The 8,397-nt window shown below is 30.1% G+C and overlaps 1 pseudogene; it reads left to right on the top strand.

Moving 5' to 3' along the window:
* The first annotated feature begins 977 nt into the window (after positions 1-977).
* Positions 978-7,669, top strand: LOC133186031 (golgin subfamily A member 6-like protein 26; annotated as a pseudogene).
* Positions 7,670-8,397: the final 728 nt, after the last annotated feature.

The following is an 8,397-nucleotide window of genomic DNA, read 5'->3' as shown; positions in this document are numbered from 1 at the left end:
AAAAAAATATTGATTTTAGAGACAATGGTAAAGGGAAACCGAACAATTTTAAATTGAGAAACATATATTATAATTTTAGAAGTAGAAATATAGCTTTAGTACATATTGCCCCAATTATTAAATCTGTTTTAGATGTTTTTAATATTAATGTAGAAAATCTACCATCAAAGAGTACGGCTGGTATTTTAACCATTTCATTTAAATGAAGAACTTAAGAACAGTGCAAATATCCGCAACAACGAAAAAAGGGAAGCATTATTATGGAGTTCAGTTTAATACTGGTGACAAAGTTTTGTCTGCAGGTTTAAGAGAGGTCTGTGATGGAAAGGGGGAGACATATGTAGATGTTACAAAAGATATTTTAATAGATATATCACAGAAAGAGGGTGACAGTGATACTATTTTAAACAATATCTCTTGTTTTATGACCGACAGAAGTGCTACCGAACAAAAAGTAAATGATATTTCAAGTAAAGATATAGATCATAATGTTCATTCTTTTAAATGTTCTATTCACCCCCTCCTGCAGTTTTCAGATGTATGTATAGAAGAAAATTTTGATATTCAACAAGAGTTGTCTTTAAGATTTCCTGGGTATACCCATTCATTGAAAGAGCCTTTTACTTTATGTCTTTTAAAATCTGTTTCAAAATTATTTTTCAAAGATGGGACAGGTGATCCCAATGATATACAAGTTTATATGAAAAATCATAGTGTTTCAGACATTCCCTTTGTAAAGTTTAGAGGCAATCGTTTCAATGTTATGTTTTATAATGCTGCAGGTACTTTTTTTATGCCCACACTTGTATTACAGTATTTTTATTCTTTGAAAACTTCTTACACTTTTAATCAGAATTTTATTTTATTATGTTCGCAAAACAAAACATTTTAAGTCTTTTAAGATCACTTGGCATTTTATGCAAATTATCACAGGACCTTATTTTTTAAAAGCAACAGAAGTTGGAAACATTTTAGATATGGGCTCTGTATTTCAGAGACTTTTATATGTTTTAGATTTGTTTATTGAAAATCCAATTTTAGCTTTGAACAATGAAGTCTCACTTTTTTATGGTCCATATTTTTACGACGAGGTTTTGAATTTTTATTGAAAACTTCACTGGATGATAATCTTACATGTGTTTTTATAAAGCGTCTTTGTAATGTTTTAAAAAGGAAGGCTAGTAAGCTATTTAGTGAATTTTTAAGTGGAGGGAAATATTTTAACATCAGTGGGAATGAATTAAAAGAGTGTAAATCGTGATACGAATAACATTTGCATTGAAAGACTCATATGACAGTTAGATTTTAAATTAAAAGCAGCCTCCACGTCATCATTAAATACCATCGAAAGTAGCATTTTATATTGTAATAACAGAACAGAAGAGTGGTTGAAAAAGGATATAAGTGAACAACAAGCGATAATAGATCAGGCTCGTTCAGAAAATAGAACTTTTATGCTAAAAGACAGAGAGAAAAACGAAGAACTTTTTAGAAAACAAACAAAAATTTTAGAAGAAAAAGAAGCTAGAAGGAAGAAGGAGAAAAAATCAAGTGAGTTAGATAGAGCAATAGAGGACATGAGGAAAGTTGGGCTTTGGGAGAGTGAGGAGAAGATTAGAGAAGAAAAAGAGAAGCTGAAGACAAAAAAAAGGAGAAAGTAGAGACATCAAAGAAGCAAATCAACATTTACCAAAAAGTTTTTAAAATTGAAAAAAAAAAACAGAAGGAATTGATGCAGTTTTCTTCAAAAAGAAAGGGTTTTGATCATAATAAATTACTGGATAATCTTTTGAAATTAATATAATTGAGAAGAAATGCGCAAGAAACCAGATTTCATCCCGATGACTTAGTAGGTAAAGCAATTGTGCATACCTGGACTATAGAGAGTGGCGAAAACTAAGATTGGCAGGGCCAAATAAGGAGTTTTGAAAATGGAGTTTACAAAGTAATTGAATATGAAATTTTTACACTGTTTCACAGAATGCATTAATTGTGCATGGCACTTAATATCATAACAAATTTTGTAAAACATCCTCTAAATAAATTTACAAGAGGTCCAAGGGCCTGAATGGTCACCTGATAACAATACAACAATGTAAAGGATCCATAGAAGAAAGAGTAAAATACAACTCAGGGCAGAGAAGAAGATTTTCAAAGAAATAATGCATTTTCATTATATTATGAGTACCTACAGCTCCACTCTTACTACAAAATCCCTGACCCTGGGGCCATGAATTTTTATAAAGGGCTCAGTAATTATTACAATCGTGCCAAAAGTTTGATTGCTTATTGTTCAAACGTAAAGAAGACGATTTTTTTTTTTAAAAAATTGCATTAATTAAGATGGTTTTGGTCCCAGGCTCCTGGGGGACAGGGACCATGAAATTCACAATTTTGTTACCCTTAAAAACAGATAGAAATATAGAGTGATTTAGGTGACTTAAGAATGAAAAGTGTAATTTCAAAGTAAATACAGAATTTAAGAAAAAATCTGTTACCTGACAATAGTGGCATATGACATCATTTATTAAAGTATAGTTTTTGGTATTATAATTAATAACATACTTAAGAATCATGGAAGTAACTTAAAAAGTTTCAAGGATAGAAAAGGTTATATCTAGAATAATTTATTTGGAGTGTGAAAATGGATATAACGGGAGTTATTGGAAGTTGTTAAAGGTGACAAGATTTCATTTTCTTCAAATTATGTGCAAAAAGTCAAAGCGATGTATTAAACAGAAAAATGCAAAATGGTGGCATGTTGTACATACCTTGCGAATTTTGAGTTTTTGGTGGATATTGTGTGAGATACAAAGTATATTAGCCTATCACTGGATTGGGTAAAACAGTCACATGTTATACATTTAATAATGAGGTATAATAATAATTTAAAACATATCCAGACCAATGTGTTATTTAATGTAACACACTTCTTGTTTGCAGTCTGATTCATCATTTATCAATAATATGCCCCTCTGGACAGAAATCATAAAAGCTATATGATTGCGCCCATGGGAAAAGGGCCCTTATGGCAATTTTTACACATTTTAAGTTTTCATGGATATTAATAGAGCAAGGTTAGAAGTTGCCAAATCTGAATTTTTATGGCCCTACGTCAACTCTAAGTAGGTTTTTTCTTCATTTATATCAATGATACTTTAACAGGTAAACAATGACGTCATGTTACTTTCGCACCAACGTCAAAAGTTTTCAGAGTGAACATGACTTTCAGGTTGCATTGTAATGTTACTACGGTAATAAATGTATGTTATTGAGCATTTCCAGAAACATTTTTGAGTCATTGTCTCTTTTAATAATTGTATAATATGATAATAAATAGTTGTATTAACTATTATCCATCATGCAGTGGTGTATAGAATTATGAGTGTTTGTTCGTTTGTTTGTTTTACATTTCACTATGCTGGAATGTCAGGAAAACCCGAGAAGCAAGCGGCTTCTGTTCAGTATCAATTTATTCTCTCAAAACCAAAGTATTTATCTCGTATAATAATCGTTTGAAAAACCTGTAGAATTCATTCGAAAATCATCTCACTTTAAGCATAGCTTTCGATAGGACAAGATGTCATTTTTTTTTTTTTGGGGGGGGGGGGGAGGTTGAATCCAGTATAAACGATATCTCTTTCAAAATGTGAAGTTAAAATATATTTCAAAAAAAATTCTCGGGAACAACAATAAAATAGATGCTGCTGGGTAGTGAAAATTTGTTGGTTTTTTTTTTTTTTTTTGGGTTGTTTTTGTTTTCTAAATATAATTAGACAGAAAATTTGTGAAATGTAGTGAGTTACCGTATACGCTATACAACAATTTAAGGACATTAAGTTGATACACTGCATGTTAAGCAATATTCGATAAAAAAAATTCAAACAAAAAATCAGAAGGACTTCTGCCCGCATGTGGTAACAAAACTTCTTTTTTTTAAATTGAAATGATACGTATACACATTTTTTCAGTCACAGCAAGGAAAATTTTTGAATAATTAATTTTAAATAAGCAGGTTGATAAATTATAAACAAATGGATGAATTATAATTCACATGCATTTGAAATGAAAGGAACAGATCCAGGATGACCAGTGGTTGGATTGTGTGTGTGTGGGGGGGGGGGGGGTGTTAAAAGTTAAATGACAGAAACAAGCAATACTTGTAGTTAACATGAGTTTAATAGCATACGAGGGTTGTCGTATTTTTAAAATCTTCCTACATTTTAGATTTGCAGGGGGGATGCCTTCTCACCACCAACCCCATAACCTCCAAATACGTCATTTGGTTAGGTTTGAAATAATATTGAAATAATTCCTCAATTTATTTTTGCACCTTGAACTCTCTCCTTACGTACATGTATATGAGCAGGGTCATTTTCAAAACAAACAGCGATCATGAGCTCCACATGCCTGGAACTGGAAACTTAACTGCTATCAAATCTAGTTAATCATGAGAAAAATTGCGTCCTAGAATAACGATTTTGTTTGATTTTGTAAAATTAAATGGTTTTACAAGAACATGTATACACTGGGTATTAATAGATATCGGGTATTTTATTGTCATTTCAACAAATTTTATCCGAATTTTGAATGAAATCAATATGTCATTTTTTAAAATTAATATCAAATAGATTTTTCTAAGAAATAAATCATAATAATTATATATATGTTGTCGTTATGCATGAATCAATGACATGCAGATTTATTAATAGAATTTTTTCGGCGGGGGGGGGGGGTGTAAAATTAATTGAAAGTTTTATATATCCAGTCAGTTAAATGCGACTGGTTCATAATATTCCTTGACTGGCTGAGTTTTTAAATGACAAATTTTTAAGATGTAGCACACATTTAGGTACATGTAAATATTGTTATGTGATGGTGTGTGTAGAATCCCCCTCCCCCCATTTCTCGCGGCTTCTTTATCGTATGAAATTCTAATGTTATTGTTTTCAAATGTTATTGTATATGAAGTTTTACAATATAAAAATTCCATTCTGGCCCCATGCCACAGACTTGGATATGCTTATCCTTGTAAAGCTTTACAGATACACTGTAAAGTAGTTAGGTCCCGGTAATATAAAATGACCCTGGCCCTCTTCCCGGTCTCCTGCACTGCCACAAAAATAAAAAATTGCAAACATATTCTTAGTCTTTTGTGCAGTATATTTTTAGCATTTAATTTAATTTGTACAATCCATGTTTAAATACAATGCATGTTTAAATACAATTTGATCTTAACAAGATTTATTTCAATAAATCCAAATAACAAAATCAGCCCGTTTACATAATTCAACGGCAAGTTAAGCAATATCATACTAAACCGATAACTGAGATTATTATTTCAAAAGAAAAAGAGTTTTAGATTGATAATAGAACTGTTATGACATACAATGCCGAGATTCTATGAATGACAAGGATTACATATATTTGACTTTTAAGTGACTAAAAACTGCAGATAAAGCTAAAACCTTTGAACTTTTTCATGCACAACACGAGTACCAAAATGTTATATTTTCGAGTTACTGAAAATAAATAGACAGCAAAAGAAAAAAAAAAGAGATAGAGATAGAGATTTTTTTTCATAATACGATATTATTGTGTTTTTGAAAATTCGCCTTTTCATTAAAGTTTCACATTTCACATTGTATTAATAAACTGGATTTAATGTAACACCTCTCTCTCTCACACACACACACATCAGGTATACATACATGTTAACTTTTTTTTTAAGCTAGAACAATTAGAACAATTTTATTTCATTCGGTAGTTTTTGTTTGTTTTCAAGTACTTACATCGGAAGTGGCAACAACAAAAATAAGACGAAACAATTTTTTTTAATTTCATTTTATTTTATTTAATTTATGATCATTATTACTGAAAAAAAAATTAAAATTCAAGTTATTTTAAATAATTTCATGTTAAAATAAATAGATGCACATGTAACAGATTTAAAAAATAAATGAAAGCCTGGTTCAATGTAGCATCTATTTCTTATTCTATATTTTTTTTCTCTTTCACTTTGACAGCAGCTAGTTCCATAAGCTTTCAAAAATACTTTTAAAGAAAATATAAATATAATACTTACAATTAAAACGTTTTTTAACTGATGATAAGTAAGATTTTTAAAAATATTTTTTTATACTACTGGAGCAAATTTGTATGAGTATGTTGATTTTGAATGGTGTTAAAAAAAAAAAAGAAAGTCCCTCTCTGGTACCTCTCTAGTATTTCGCTTGTCAGAGTTACCTCTCTTGTTTTTATTTATAGTTCTTAAAAATAATATCACGTCTGTCATTCGTTCGTACTTTTGCTAGATTTGTGAAAACTTACAAGAATACTTTTCTTTTCTGTTGGAAGAAGTGTGATCAGTTTCAAATTTTTGGCAATTAAAGCATTTTACAACAAAAATTTATGCACGATGTACCAATGCTTCAATGTTTACATGATCGATGTGTTGAGAATGGTGGGGCGGATCTTATACAGGAAAACGATTTCCTGTGCATTATTTTGATAATATACCCGTGTCTAACAAATAACTTCAATTTGTCTATATATCAAAATCGCATTCGTTCATCCATATTCAATTATCCAGAAAATCACCTTGTCTGAAGCTTCTATATACATGTATAGGAAATGCAAAGCCCAGATCAGAGACGTATAAAGCTACAATAACATGTAGTAAAGAAACGGGTCTCGAATAAAATTCTAAATATTTTAATTAATATCAGTGGACTAGAAGATCAAGAACTGAATTAAAGATACAAATGAAAATAAATAATTATTTCAATGTTGAGAACAACGACAAAAGTGAGCTAGACGTGTCAAAACGTAAAACACGTGGATAAAAAAAATCTGCGTCGACGCTCACCGTCTGCAACGTCATATCTTTATGACGTTATTTCTCTGTTTTAGCAAAATTGCCATAAGGCCCTTTTGTCATGGGCGCAATCATATATGTTAAGAAAAAATCATCTTCAGTAAATTTATAATTTCATCATTTTATTCATCAATTTGAGTAGACATCAGTCATCTTTTTTGTTCTTCATCATGATGCATTCATCACTAATTATTAATGGTAGTATATTTATGTCTCGTGCATGTTTTTAAATGTTAATTGTTTATATTAATGTTTTTGGTGTAAGGTGTATTGCCTAAATGTTCAATTGAAATTTATGTTTATATATACATGTATTTCAGTTATAAAATTTATAATTGTATCAGCCATACAAATTAATTTCAAATATTTCATCACTTATTTATGGCTAATAAGAACAGGAATATAGTTTTATGAATGATATTTTATATTGTGTACTTGTTTAATAAACAAAAGAGCTGATAAGAATGGGATTATAATTGTTCAAATGATATTTTAGGTTGTGTACTGGGATGATAAAGAAAGGAAGAATGGCAGTGAGTTTGAGTTAACAGAGAGGGAGATTAATATTGACATACAAGAAGGAAACCTATTTATAAAAGGTAATTTTTTATAGCATTTACATCTCATTTAACACCTTTCATTTACCATATTTCTTCATTCCAGGATAATTTTTTCCCTTTTTGAATGTAAAAGGTGATATGTTTATTCATCTCTTATTTATTTTATTTTAGACACCACCAAACTGGATCACTGTTACTCAACATTTTGAAAAAGACTATAAATACAGACAGTAAGAGTGATCTTTCATTATATTTCTTTTTTTGATTTGGAGTAAATTACAGTTATTGCCCTTTGGTGCTTTAGTCCTGCTCCTGCTATTAGTATTCATAGCAAGTTATATATTCACAAGAAGGGAGCCAATGAAATGTGTTTTATTTATAACCATGTCTTGTAGGTCAAGACCTTTTGGTGTTATTTTTAAAACTTATTTCTTATTTTTTAATTTTAGGTGGATTGGCTACCGTCCAGTCCTCTCGAGGCCAGGAACACGAACTATCAAATTTTTGTTGGAAAAAAATAAATGGTAAAGTGGAAAAAGGATACCACAGACAAGTGTTCTCCTTGTTCTGTTGTAGAAGACATGCAACATCTTATCTTTGAATGTAGAAATGTTAAATATATATGGGATATAGCTTCAACTGTGTTTAAAGTTAACATTCAATGGAAAGACATTGTTATCAGTTTTTATTTTGAACGTAACCAGAAAACATACTTTCTGAACAATTTTATTTCCTTTATTGCATGAAAAATGTATAAATACAAAATGTTTTGTAGAATAGAAAATCTTGACGAAACTGAATATAATGTTGTATGCTTAATTCTCTCTCTTGAATCCCAAAGGAAGTTGAAAATGAATTTACTCATTTTTTTTAGTTCGTTTTCTCGCGGAATAGGTAAGATAGACGCAGCATAGATAAATTTACTCATACCTAAACTGTTTATGATTTCAGTCTTACCAA

The sequence above is a fragment of the Saccostrea echinata genome, unplaced genomic scaffold (assembly GCF_033153115.1).
Source record: "Saccostrea echinata isolate AGI-Se365-2 ecotype Australia unplaced genomic scaffold, CSIRO_AGI_Sech_v1 ptg000012l, whole genome shotgun sequence".
Lineage (NCBI taxonomy): Eukaryota > Metazoa > Mollusca > Bivalvia > Ostreida > Ostreidae > Saccostrea > Saccostrea echinata.
This window is presented reverse-complemented; position numbering and strand designations above follow the sequence as displayed.